The sequence below is a fragment of the Phyllobates terribilis genome, unplaced genomic scaffold (genome assembly GCF_046119375.1).
Source record: "Phyllobates terribilis strain yellow unplaced genomic scaffold, ASM4611937v1 Scaffold_8__6_contigs__length_399053987, whole genome shotgun sequence".
Taxonomy (NCBI): Eukaryota; Metazoa; Chordata; class Amphibia; order Anura; family Dendrobatidae; genus Phyllobates; species Phyllobates terribilis.
Window position 1 is genome coordinate 318,897,377 of NW_027362768.1, and position 14,243 is coordinate 318,911,619.

Here is a 14,243-nt window from a genome sequence, read left to right on the forward strand (position 1 = left end):
AGTGATTGCAATGAAATAGATATGGATCAATCAACTTTCATGTTAATCCAATGTGTTCAAAGACCTTAACTCACCTCCGGGACCCGTTGCCCATTGGCTCCTTCCCATCGTACATTAAATATACACTCATCACACTCTTAGAAACATCCTCTCTTGACCCCGTAGTTCTCTAAATCCTGGTCTCTCCCTTCCCGTTAAATTTAAGCTACTAAAACAAATTGTATACCAGTTCTTGATTCACTTCCTCAGTACATTCTGTTTCTATAAGTTATCTTTGTAAACCTGAAACTCCACCATCTGGTGTCTCACCTGGCAACTTTGCATGCACAGTGATTTCTATATTATTTATCCGACTTTAAGGAAGGATGGAAAAACAGGTGTCATGGTCAAAATATCGGCTGTGTGATGGTCTCTCTATTGTCAATTCCATTCTTATTTTTAAAAATTTTTTTGGGAATAATCGGAACAATTTGGAAATTGAAGAATGATCCCAGTGATCGTCTATAATCTGCAGGGAAACCAGACAGTAAGTGTTCAATTTCCCTACAGCACCACTACTGGAAAAATGAAGCATTGCACAATGCCCATTCAAATCAATAGATTGTTTAGGACTGAAAAGGTCCTCCAGAGCCAGAGATGCTTTTGGTCCTATACCATAGTAAATGGTTGAACTTTTTATGTACAAGTTTGGCTCAGTCTTTGTTTCACCAAATGCTTGTTTACCAAGTTCCTTAAATCAGGGCATCAAAAAGGATCAAGACTTACAAACCCAAAAATACAGAACTGTGAAACTAAAAACTCCATCAAACTGGAAGATCTAGTAGGACAAAAACCATTATATACATACACTACCCTCTACGGGTCTATACATAGATACTATATGGTGGCAGTGCTAAATTAGTCTAAGGGCTCGTGCAGACGACTGTATTTTCGGTTCAAGTGCGAGCCAGCAAAATATCAGATCGCATTCGGACCAATGTTATTTTATGGGGCCGTCCACATGTCCTATTATTTCCTCGGACAACGTCTGTCCGAAGAAAAAATAGCAGCATGCTTGTTTTGCATCTGATATTTGGATAGCACTCGGCTATGCAAATCAATGACTATGTGGAAAAAGATCATCCGAGTGCAGTCCGATTTTCATGGATTGGCAGAAAGGAGAAGATGGAGAAATTTTTTTCCTCATCTTCTCTTCATCCGTGAAAATTGGATCAAACTATGATCACACTCTGATCATTTAGTCATGTGACGGGTCACGCGGCCCCCGACGTCAGCGGTCGCGTGACCCGTCACATGACTAAATGACATCATTGCAGGTCCTTTTAGACCATCGTGAGCTGCCAGGGACACCGGACGGATCGCTATGAAGACCGCGGGCCATCAGAGGGTAAGTATAATGTATATATATATATATTTTTTACAGGTTCTATGGTACCCGGGTCCAGAGGAGAGTCTCCTCTTCTCCAAACCCGGGTACCATCCGCACATTGAACCGCATGATATCCGCATGTGCACATGTAGTGATGCCGATATCATGCGATTCAATGCAAGTCAATGGCGGCAAAAACGCCGCAATTCCACAAAATAATTGGTAGTGCTGCGGATTTTTCCTCAATGATAATCCGCAGCGGAAATTTTCGCAGCATGTGCACAGCACATGCGGATTATCATGGCAGACCTTCTACCAAGCGTTTTTTAAGCGTTTCCGCAGCGGAATTGCTGCCACGGAAACGCTTAAAAAACGCATAGTGGGCACACAGCCTAATAGTTGGACTCTTTCCTTCTTTACGTAATCAGACTTTTAGGGTGAGGCCACACTCTGTGGCTGTCTGCATGCATTCAAAACTCAACTCACCATGATGCCCAGTGACCGCATGCTTTGGTTTAAAAAATCATACGACCATTGGGCATTTCATAAGGCAGAGCTTTGGATGCATGCAGCCAGTCACGGCATGTAAATCACCTTTTGGTCCCTTAAGATGTCAATTTTTCACATATCTGCTGTGCCCGTGTACTCATTATAATCTTTGAGGCTGTTCATATGTCCATTTGTTTTTCAGACGTCAGTTTTTTTTGTACAAGTGCTATCCATATATTTCACTGATAGCACTCGTGCCTATGATAGTCTATGGGTTAGTTCACATCACCGATTTATTCTTTCGACCAAGTGGAAGGCAAAAAGCACAGAGACATGTCCGTTCTTGATCCAGTTGTCGGCTAAAACTCGCCAACACAAGTCTATGGATCCGTGAAAATTTTGGACATCACTTGAAAGCCATCCATGTGCTGTCCGTTTTCGCGGACAGATAGATAGGAGAAGCTTGAAAAACCTGTATCAGTTTTTTTTTCATCCCAAGAAAACCTGACAAAACTCTGTTGACACTCTGGATCAAAAACATTGATAAAACTCAAACTGTTTTCTTTTGCATACAAGAAAAATCACCGACGTCTGAATGAGCACAAAATAAACATAGACATGTCCATATTTAATCGGAGTTACGGATCAAACTCATCCAAGGAAACCAATGGATCAATGGAAAAACCATATAGCACACAGATGCCATTTATTCGACATCCATGTACTGTCCCTTTTTTAGTTGTTCAGGAATTTTGACAGCTGTCTTTTTCTTTTTTGCATTAAAGGAAAATGGATGGCACACTTTTGGTAGAAATGGTCACATGGACCTAAAAAAAAAACAGTCCATTTTTTTCTCTTATGCAAAAATAATCCAGATGTCTGATTGAAGCCTACATCTGCTAATAAGTTAGTCAATAAATGTACAGTGGCAATTTGCAGTAATTGCTATAATCAGTTGACGTTTTTTTCTTACTGAGACTCACCTTTCTCCTCATTGTACAAACGTTACTTCATATGTAGAAACACAGTAAAAAGTGTGATCCCTCAGATCTTATTGTACAAGTGGTGGGTGTGGACCATGGGCCGGGCTTACCCTAGAGGGCCGGGACTATGTGTCTACTGAGTCTTCACTAGGGCCTCTGATGGTGAGGATAAGCTCGGCTGCTGGTAGACACCAGGTACCACTCCAGGGCAGTTCCCAGGACTGCAGCAGCTGGCCGGAGGGTCAAAGACTTGGGTTCAGGGTACAGGTGAGCGTAGTCTGACAGTTCAAGATTGGGGCAGGCAGCACAAGTTCAGAATTCGTAGATAAGGTCTGGAGCGGAGAGGTTAGGATAAACGAGAGGGCAAGCCAGGTCGGTAACAGGTGAGACAAAACAGGAATAGGCCAAAACAGGAAACTAGATGCTAACAGCAAACTGTAACCTAAGCTCAGGCAAGGTGAGAAGGACAGGACTGCCTGATATAGCACCTGCTGGTTGGGGAATTCAAACCCTGCAGGACACAGCAGGGTTAAATTCCTGCAGGATCTGGCCGTGTCCCTCTATAGCCATGTGGAGACATCAGGGATATGTAGCAGAGATGGAAGTGCTGCATTGACTCAGCAGGGCTGCCAGACATGAGGATAAGCAGAGCGGCGAAGACAGTGAGTAGCACAGCAACGGCAACACATGTGAGTTACCCCCGTGACACTTATCTTGGCGGTTGAATTACATCGGGAGTAGATACATATTATAAATGCAATAAATACCATTTTTGAACGAGAGACAAGTCTATCGATATCATTTACTTTCCTTTTGACATATTTCCAACATTACCTAAAGTTTATAAACTTTCAGTATTGTAACTGTTTTTATTTTCTTGCCATTGTAGCCTATTCATATGTAATTTCACTCACATTTCTACCTCTATCAGCTACAGATGTGAGGTTTATAAGAAATAACAACAATAGACAAGCAACTAAATTGCCAGTTGATTTCCAGTCCAACTTTAGAGAAAAAAAAAAGATTGGCCATGGCAGAGCATTTTATTAGAATAACTTTTTATTAGTCCAACCCCCATCCAATTGCCTACTAAGGCATAAATCAGTACTTTTTTCCAAATGTAACAAGTGGTTCCTTTTATTATTCATATATTGTACCGCCATATTTCTTATGGAACTCTATAGGGTTATATATATGGAAATTACACGCAAAAAATATGTTATTTTAAAGAGTTGATGTGAATTGATTCACATTAGCCAAGACAGTAAGTTCAGGAGCTGTAAGAACTGCCTCTTACCTGACGACATCCACCGCTCTTCCTTCGATTAGCTGGTCAGGTGTGATATCATCACGGCACACACACATATGACCTCACTCTAGGCTGGCTAGCTGAAAGAAGACAAGAGGCGGTTTTTACGGCTCCTATCCAGCGGCCAGAGATTATTGTCATCATAGCCGATGGACCAAGTTACATGAATTGATTTACATCAAATCTAGTCACTGTCAATGGAGCATTGGATATTATAATATGACATTTGATGTCACACCTGGCAGGCCAATCAAAAGAATATGTCTTCAGGTAAGAGGTGGTTCTCATGGCTTTTGCCCAGTGGCCAAAGTTTACTGTCGTGGCTGATGGACAGGGTCGTGAGAGTCGATTCGAACAAACTCTGGTCATTATCAGTCGAACATTGGATGTTATAATATTTCATGCTTTACACAGCAGCTTTTTGATCTTCTATTTGTTATATAAGAGGAAGAATTCATGGCAAGGGCGAACATATCATTGGCGTAACCTGTTCAGCTGCACAGGGGCCTAAGAAGTAAGGGGGTCCAGTTCCACCTCAAAAGCAGGTGGAATTGTACATTATGATGAGTTATTAGACTACAAAGGGCCCATATATTGTTCTTGCACAGGGGCCTCTTCTGTCTGTGTCCACCAATGATGGCTGGGTGTTCTCTTTGGAAGGTCCGACAGTTAATTATTCTACTAATAGTCTATGGAGGTCACAGCAGTCAGTTCCCTGTGCAGGATTGTCTATACTTTGTATGGAAATACTAAATGTGGAATAGCTGTGCCTGAACATCATTTCTGGGTACGAAACTATCTTAATTCAACATGACAAGAGCAGATTTAAGACCTCAGGTTTTGAGGGTAATTTTAGGACATGGAATCTCTTTCCAAAAAAACCACATAATGCAGCATTTGGTCTACAACCCATTGGAAACTGAGTCAAGTGCAAATTATAGCATTTTAAGGCGACTAAGATCTTTTTTTATTTGTAAAGAAAACATTTGTGTCTTTCAGAGTGCAGTCCAAACTGATCTCAAGGCTTCCATTATTTTGCAAATGCACCCAACAGGAAGCCATAAACTACACTCGTGATAAACCTCTAATGAGAGCACAATGATGGCTCTTAAATGCCCTCCGGGCGCATTAACAATTGCAATATTGTCTTTCATATAAACACAAATATGTTTCTTTTCAAGTGTCTGATCCCAAAAGGCCTTAAATAAATGGTGATGTGTGTAGAGTGAGATACACATTTGGTCTACCTTTAACCATGGACCAGTAAGTGGCTTTTTTCAACTATGAGATTATAGCCTTAATCTGGTATGTCTCTATTTTAAGTCTACTGGGTCAGCAACCACAAAACCTTACACTTCTCCTGGAGGGCAAAAAAAGTTTACTTCACTTAAATCAAGTATGGGTCAGACAATGTCTTGATTGCTCGAATACCTAATATGCTCTTTTTAGGGCAGGTGCCGATGAGCATATTTTCAATCCGAGTGCGATCCGATTTACGATCTATTGGGCCATGCACATGTCCAATTATTTCCTTGGACAAGGACTGGCCAAGGAAAAAATTGCTGCATGAGCGAGTTTTTTCTGATATTTGGATCGCGTTCTGTCATGCAAGTCTATGAGTCCGTCGAAAACAATGGACTGTACTTGGATGACATCTTAGTGCAGTCTGATTTCTGCGCACTCACAGAATGGAGATAATGAAGACATTTTTTTCTCCATCTTCTTCTCATCCGAGAGAATCGGATCACACGCTGATCAAACTCTAATCAGGATTAGGGTCATTTGCATAATCAACCCAATTCTCTCGGATAAGAGAATCTACGGCCATCTGTGCCTGCCCTAAGGTCGGGAATATATCAATCAACTCAATGAATGCAGACGGAGTCCTTGCAGCTCGATAATATGGACAACTATTGGATAACCTCTTATTAAAGGGCCCAGAGAGATGTAAAATGCCTCCATACGTCCCACGCCAATCTCTACCAGTTCATTGAAATGGCGCCATTCCGGGAGGTGAGTATAATTTTTTAAAAAAAGTTTACTTCCCGGAGTTTATTTATAAGTGGTTCTTCAGTAGTGGACAACCAGTTTTTGACTGACCATGTACATTGGCTGAAAGCTCATTAGCTAATTTCCCGACCTCCCCAAAAACGTGCACATTGAGCTCAACTAGATGGAGGAGGGGAATAAGATAAGTCCTCAACACAGGTGTCTGGAATCATCTCCCCTCAAGAAAAACAAGTATCAGGCACATTGCTGTCTAAAAGATTGGTCCTTCTTTTCCCCTGTCAGGGTAAATGCAAGACACCACCTTACACATTAGGTGGCCAGATGATCTTGCTAAGATCATAAGGTTCAGACAAAATTAATCTAATTTAATGCTTCATTAGGCATTTCTTGTGATGCCATGTAGTGCCTCTGTATAGCCTAGTATAATGGGGATAATTGCTTACAGGGAGGAATGCCTCTGTAATATCATATCTAATGGAGCATGCGGCTATTTGGCACAGATGTAGAATTCCTCAAGCAAAAATTTCCACATAAAGTAAGAGACGTGGAGGAACAACATTGTCCCATAGTAGTTAATAAGCACCATATTACAGTTCTGCATGTTGGTTGGGTGCATGAGCCAAGTCATCAGTGAGTCAAAGAGCCAATGACTCCCACATTTATCAAAATAGGCGGGCTGTGCTGCAGAAAATGAGGACCCTTGGCATTACAAATGTGATTTTTATTGATACCAATGTGTTTTAGTGCTGTTTTCAAGATCAAAAAACCAAATGTCTAGAGTTCTTCATAGACTCTCATAGTTTCAAAAGTGGAGAAAATCACATTAGGTGGGCTAAGCTATGGAAAATGAGGAGCATTGGAGTTCCAAATAAGATTTTTATTGATACCCACGCATTTCGCCACCTTTCTCAAGGGCAAAAAACAAATGTCTAGAGTTCTTCATGGACTCTCACAGAGATCTTTTCAGCTCATTTGCATATAAGAAAATGTGGATTTCTAGGGAACCATTCGTCAGATCGCAGATCTCAAGGTATCATTTGATTCAACTTTTTATGACCTACTGTACATGCCCATAAAAACAGCATAGGACGGTTGGTCCTACTGGTAGATTCCCTTTAAGCTTATATAATGCAATGGAACAGTTCATTTTTGCTACATCGAATGTCAATTGTGTAATTCAGTACACCAGAGCAAGTTCTAGCTAGCAATGAATAATGGGAGATTTCAGCTCTGAAGCCTGTAAAATTGTTAAAGCAGCCCCGGTGTATAATATAGGCTGTAACTCAGGACTAGTACAATTTAAATAATTGCAATGTATTTTTAAAGTTACTCAACTTTTTCGGTTTCTCACCATAGATTAAGTCTAAATGTGTTTTGAAAGTTAAGCTAAAGGTTTGAAGGTAAATTTAAGCAGGAAAAGAGGTTTTCCACTACTTTTACATTGATGGCCTGTCCTTAGGATAGGTCATAAATGTCTGATCGGCCGTGGTCCGAGACCCAGCACCCCCGCCGATCAGCTGTCATAGGTGGTGGCGGCTGCCGGCCAGAAGTACTCACTTGCCGAGCTGCTCCGTCTACTTGTAGTGGCTGCCACAGGATAACAGGATACTGCACATCCGCCTCCTATTCAAATCAGCAGGTGGCGAATGTGTAGTACCCAGCCGCGACCACTACAAGTGGACGGAGCAGTTTGGCAAGTATTTCCGTCCAGCGACCACCGACACCGATAGCAGCTGATTGGCGCTGGTGCCGGGTGTCGGACCCCGGCTGATCAGACATTAATGGACTATCCTAAAGAAATGGCATCAATGTAAGAGTAGTGGAAAACCTCTTTGAATACCATTGCAGAAAGGTTACATTTTTGTCAAGGCAGTGGTTTCAAAGATGCTAGGGTTTTCTAGTTTTTAGGACTGAGATGCAAGAGAGGGGATGAGTTAAAAAGGGCGGCACGAGAGTCAGGATTTATACAAGTGTAAATGCTCTCGAGTCGCTGGGCTTCATATAATAGTACACTTTCTGTACTTTTATTTGGTTTTGTATGATTTGTTTGGCCTATGTTTTATTTTTTCTGCCAGTTTCACAATGTTTTCACGAGCAGGCTAATTTCTAATTGGCTGAAATAAAACATGCATTATATAGAAGGCAAGGGCCCGACTTTCTGATTTTTTTTATATTCATGGCTGAACGTAGTCCAGTAATCCAGCAGATTTATAGGCCAACACGTTCGGCATAATCAGGCGCATACAGTACAGTCATATTAAGTTGATGGAATCCACAATAAGTGCAATTAGCATAAAAATGTCACTATTTCTAAGGTTTGGCTGCCCTCGCTAATATTTTTTGACTTGTTATATACCATACTTTTTATTAAGTTAGTCTGCTATTCCATTAATCCCTGGACACAAGAAGAATTACAACATGCTAGGTTTGGCATGTCTGCAAATATAGTGTCTGAAAAGATTCAAGTTATGCACTTGGACAGTCCCAAAAATATTTGACGTGGGATGCAAGGTACATGTTCCGGCTTGATATTACAAGTTTCTGCACAAAAGTTTCAGAGAGTACAGATGATAATTTGTATCCACTGTGGTGCCATAAATATTGGGACTCCTGTAAAAAAAAAAAAAAAAAAAAAAAAAAAAAAAGGAAGGGCAGGGGAAGCAAAATCTATAGGCTCGATAAAGATCCCAGTATTTCAGCACTGACTATAGTTCATCAACCTCACATTCCTTAGGAAGTGCAGAAGTTATTTTACATTTTGTCCGTTGAGTTGGACTTGGATCCGATTCATCGCCTGGATCTGCTCTGACGAGACACTGATGTTGGAAGTTTTGGGACAGCTTGTTTTCTTCAAAATGAAATAAAGAATGGCGACAAGTATAATGAAACATTAAAAGCATTGTAGTTCGAAATAAAAGGAAAAATAATAAAAATAGAACAAGTTCTAAAGTTATTTAAAGGGACATTTGTCATCACTTCTGAAATGTCTGCTTCAGTAAATAATTGTGTTCCCCATGAAATAACAAATCTGCAAAATCTTTCCTTCTCGTTCTCTTTATTGTGACGTTTCTCTGTTTTTCCTCCTAGAAATGTATGAATAAATTGAGAACTGGGTGTTACCATTTTTCCTTGTTAAAGGGGTGTGTCCCTACACAGTGGTACACTGGCAGGACTGATTGCAAAATATTGAACTGTCTATGGGCGCACCACCATGTGGTAACACCCAGCTGTCAATTTATTCATACATTTCTACGAGGAATAATAGAAGAACTTCACAATCCAGAGATCTAATAAAATATGTTCCAGAATTGTTTTATTATGGTGAATAGAAGTATTAAGTAAAACAGACATGTCAGCAGAGACAACAGGTCCTCTTTAACTCCTTACCAACATCTGCCGTACATGTACAAGTCTGTAGCGGGTATATAGAGCTGGATCACGATGTGATCTTGCCTCTTACTCAGCAGAACCTGACTGCGACCGCAGGTTGCAAACTCTAACAGCGGCATTAACAGTGTGCTGGCTTGGAAGCGCGTAATTCCATGCGCCCATGACGTGATTCCAGATCACCGAGGGTTACTTCGACAGCTGGGGGTCTGTTGAAGACCTCCGAGCTTTTCATAATGGAGCTCCTTTGAAACCCAACCTGTGGCCGGGCTTCAAAGGAAACCATGATTTTTGCTATATAAAGCAATTTTGTAGCATCACTGTATATAGCACAAGCGATCAGACAATCACATCTTCAAGTCCTCTAAGGGGACTAACAAGTACAGTGAAAGTAAAAAAAAAAGTTTTAAAAAATATGAAAAAAAACCCATAAAAGTTCAAATCACCCCCCCTTTTTCCCACATTAAAAATAAAGATAATAAAAAAAAAATACACCGCTGTATCGCCACTTTTAGAAAAGTCCTATCTATATAAATATAAAAATTAATTAATTAACAAAAATTTGAAAAATGACAAAATTATGGTTTTTGGTCTCTGCAATAGCACAAAAAATGCTTTAAGAAAATTTAATTTCTATCCAAAAATGTTATCAATAAAGATGTCGACCTGCCTGGCAAAACATAAGCCACCACACAGCTCTATTGAAAGAAAAATGAAAGCGTTACGGGTCTCGGAAAAAGTGTTGAGCGAGTATGTTCTGTTCTGAGTATGCTCGGGCCGAGCTCCGAGTATTTACAGCTGCTCGGTGATATGGTTGAATCACTCCCGTGTGCATGATTTGCGACTGTTTGACAGCTTTATTACATGTGAGGAATGTGTAAGAAATAGACATTCCTCACATGTAATAAAACTGTCAAACAGTTGCAAATCATGCACACGGAAGCGATTCACACATATCACCGAGCAGCTGTAAATACTCGGAGCTCGGCCCGAGCATACTCAGCGAAAGGGTTAACAGAACATACTCGCTCAACACTAGACACAACACAAACATTTTTTTTTTTAATTCTGATATTTTTTTCTACCATTAAAATAATAAAAAAGCTACACATGTTTTGTATCTTTGTAATTGTAATGATGAACAGAATTATATTGAAAGGTCATTTTTGTTAACCAATTTACGTTGTGAAAACAATTCCCAGAAAACAATGTCAGAATTGCATTTTTTTTCACAATTTCACAGCACCTGGAATTTTTTCCCATTTTCTAGTACATCATGTAGTGAAATTAATGGTGTCATTCGAACATACAACTCGCAAAAAGGCAAAAACGTAAATTGGCTGGGGTTAATAAGAGAAATTGATGTGTAACTTTTTTTCATAATTTACAATTTAAAATTGATAAAAAGACCTCCCAAGAAGTAATTTATAGAACTGGTGCCGTCTTATGGGGCAGAAGCCTTTTGGACCCCTCTAGGGTTTAACGTGACCAGAATCTCTGCAGATTTCACAATGTTTTCATGAGCAGGCTAATTTCTAATTGGCTGAAATAAAATTTGTGTTATGTGGAAGGCAAGGGTCTGGCTTTCTGATCCTTTATATTAATCCAGCAGATTTATATGCTAACACATTTGGCATAATCAAGTGTATAGCACAGTCTTATTAAGCTGATATGTTTGAGATGAGCTTGAGATAGGGCTATGAGTTAGAAATAGTTATTGCATGCCTACCATGTTTTGTGTCATAAAAGGGGTTGTCCATCTTCCGGGACAATTTTATTTCAGGTTGGTGGTCCTGCCTAGTGATTGACAACTATGTCTGTATGCACTCTGATAAGGGAAAGGCTGTCAGTCACTGATTAGGACCAAGAAATTAGAAAAAGTGTCAATTCAGCTCACCACTTGTTTCAATACTGGCATAGTACTGCTGGAAACCAGTGACCGAAGGAGCATGAGCAGAAACAGCAAGCAGTAGTAGAAGTTCTTGTAGTTAGAAAAAGGAGTTGTACTAAACAAGCCGTAGATATGTGAGAACAGTCTGGGTAAGAATATTCAGGAGCTGGAGAACTGGAACTAGGCTAACAGCTAGACACAATACTCAAGCAATGAATGAGAAATCTATGTGGCTTTAAGTAGGCCAAAACAGGAAACAAGATGGATCCCACAGGTTCAGAATCTGCCATTTTAGTAAAGGGCAATTGCAGAACACAACAGCAGCCTCCAGTGGTAAGAATTGGGATTGCAGCACAATTATTAACGTGAACAATAGCAGCCACTAGCGGTCAAACTGTAGAAGGACAGCTGAAATTCTGACACCACTCATGTGTTAGAGATAAGCATCCACGTAGACTTCCAGGGTAGACCGTCTGTGATCTGGGTGTGGTGCACGGAGTATGCACTGGTCTGGCTCCTCGGTCAAATAGCTCTCAATGGTCCAAAAGGAGATGTTCTCTAGCACCAAAGGAAAGTAGTTAAAAAAATTGGGACACTGTGCACATATTAAAAAAAACCTCTGAAGCGCGTAAGCATTATGTTTGCATTTTTTAATTTGTGTGCATTCTCCCATTTTTTTTTTATCTTATATGGCTAAGTTTTAACTACCTTCCTTTGGTGCTGGAGAACATCCCCTTTTGGTCCATTAAGAACGGAGTAGGACCACCGACTTGACTGAAAATCCCAGAAAGAGCAAAAGTTAAAATTACTAAAATAGGTTGTACTGAATATTTTTTTTTCCTTCAAAACTTTCTTTGAATCTGCTCCGCTCCTACTCTGTAACATGCTGCCTGCAGATTGGACGGCATTTTCACTGGGACATATTCCCTTTAAATCAGTCATCAAGCTGGTTGTTGGTGTCCCAAATATTTAATATGTGCAGATCTTTCAAATCTTTCAAATACTTTATTTTTTTTTTTTCCGTTAAACCTCTCAGACATAAAAAGTGAATAATATATTTCCAGGGATAGTATGTTCTTAATGTTGTATTTTTTCATATTGTCCCTTCTTTTGTACCCTATTAGTAACAGATTGCAGCAGGTTTCCTTATCTGTCATTTGCAAAAGTCTGAGACCTAAAAGGAGACATGAGACGCAGACTCAGCAATACCAGGCGTACCAGTTTTAGAGTCATTCTCTGCTTTGAGCATAAATGTCAGCACTTAGTCTTAAACCAACCTGGCGCTGATTACATTTTCATGACAGATCCATGTTGACTTTAGAGCTAAAGGGCTTCAATATTATACAAAATATTTATGCAGTGAGTCTGCTGATTAATAGTATTCATGCCGAGTGCTGGTCTGTAAAATTACCAATATTGCGGTCTTTGCTTCTCACACTATCCATCTATCTATCTATCTATCTATCTATCTATCTATCTATCTATCTGACGCACCCCCTTGGCCGTGTGTATGTGGGGATACCCGGAACCGGACCTGTTGTGGATGCTGGGGGTTGTAGTCTCCGTGGCGGCGACCCGGTCCGTGCCCAGGGCGGTCAAACCAAATGGCAGTCTATATGCTGAATGTCCGACTATGCCACCCGTGGATTGCGGTCAGGGTGAACCGCCGCTGCAGGGCAGACCACTGAGGCTGGTGTTGTGGGTGTGGGAGCAGCAGAGGATAGTATAACTCCCCACGGGAGGAGTATAGCCTCAGGGCAGCAAGTGCGGATGTTGGGGGTGCTGGTGCGCGGGAGCAGCAGTAACGACACAGAGTCCTGTAATGCAGTCCAGGGTATTTACTCACAGTTCTTTATCCACGTTACTACAGCTGGTCATAACGTCCCACGTCGCACTGTGTTCACCAGGTGAGGGGCTCAGCCTACTCCCAGATAACTTTGGGGCGTTTCAGAGGACCCCCTTTGGGTGTCCTTTATCTGGCCTGTCATACCCCGCCAGTGACCTCGCTTCTGTCCGGCTGCCTCGGGCCTTCTCTGGTAAACCTTGGCGCCGGTTCCCTGACCCTATGTGGTGCCTTCCTAGTGGGTGTAGCGAGGGGCTGCGCCACATAAAATGTCACAGCCTTCGGTTTCTAGCTGAGGGTAGTTCCCCGCCTCCACTAGCTTCGGGGACCCGTCTCCCCCTTTGGCCTGACCCCCCTACGCCGGTAGATTCGGGCGTGCGGTGGCGACTCACCGGTCCACACCCCTGGGGTCCCTTTGTTCCTTGTTCCTGGAGCCTCCTCTGCTCCTCTTCCTTCCTTCTCCTTCCTCCAGGCCCCGGCCTCTGCTCCCAGCCTCCTTCTCTCCCAACTACTGAACTGACTGACTTCTCCCAGAACTAAGATGGTGCCCACCTTTTATACCTCCATCTAAGTGCACCCAGGAACTGCCCTCTCCCTCCTATGCACTACAGGGTCCCCCCTTCCTCGGTGTTCCCTCCCCCCACTCCAGCCAGGGACAGGGACTGTCGTGCTCTACTTGGAGCATATTGATCGCCCTGCCCCCCGGAAATGTGGTGTAATGCATGCAGGTGTCAGGGTCCTGATCCACACTCCATCCTTACCTGGAAGTGAGATATCGCACATCTGGATGAGATGCAATACCTCTGCAGCAGCCGAACTCTCGGGGCGCTACATATCTATCTATCTATCTATCTATCTATCTATCTATCTATCTATCTATCTATCTATCTATCTTATCTATCTATCTATCATCTATTTATCTCTATCTATCTATCTCATATCTATCTATCATCTTTCAGTAT

At 41.5% G+C, this 14,243-nt stretch overlaps 1 protein-coding gene across 3 annotated transcripts in view; it reads left to right on the forward strand.

The window, feature by feature from the left end:
• Nucleotides 1–14,243, forward strand: part of CACNA2D3 (calcium voltage-gated channel auxiliary subunit alpha2delta 3) — a 1,591,404-nt gene that overhangs the window by 1,555,627 nt on the left and 21,534 nt on the right. The window lies entirely within an intron of this gene.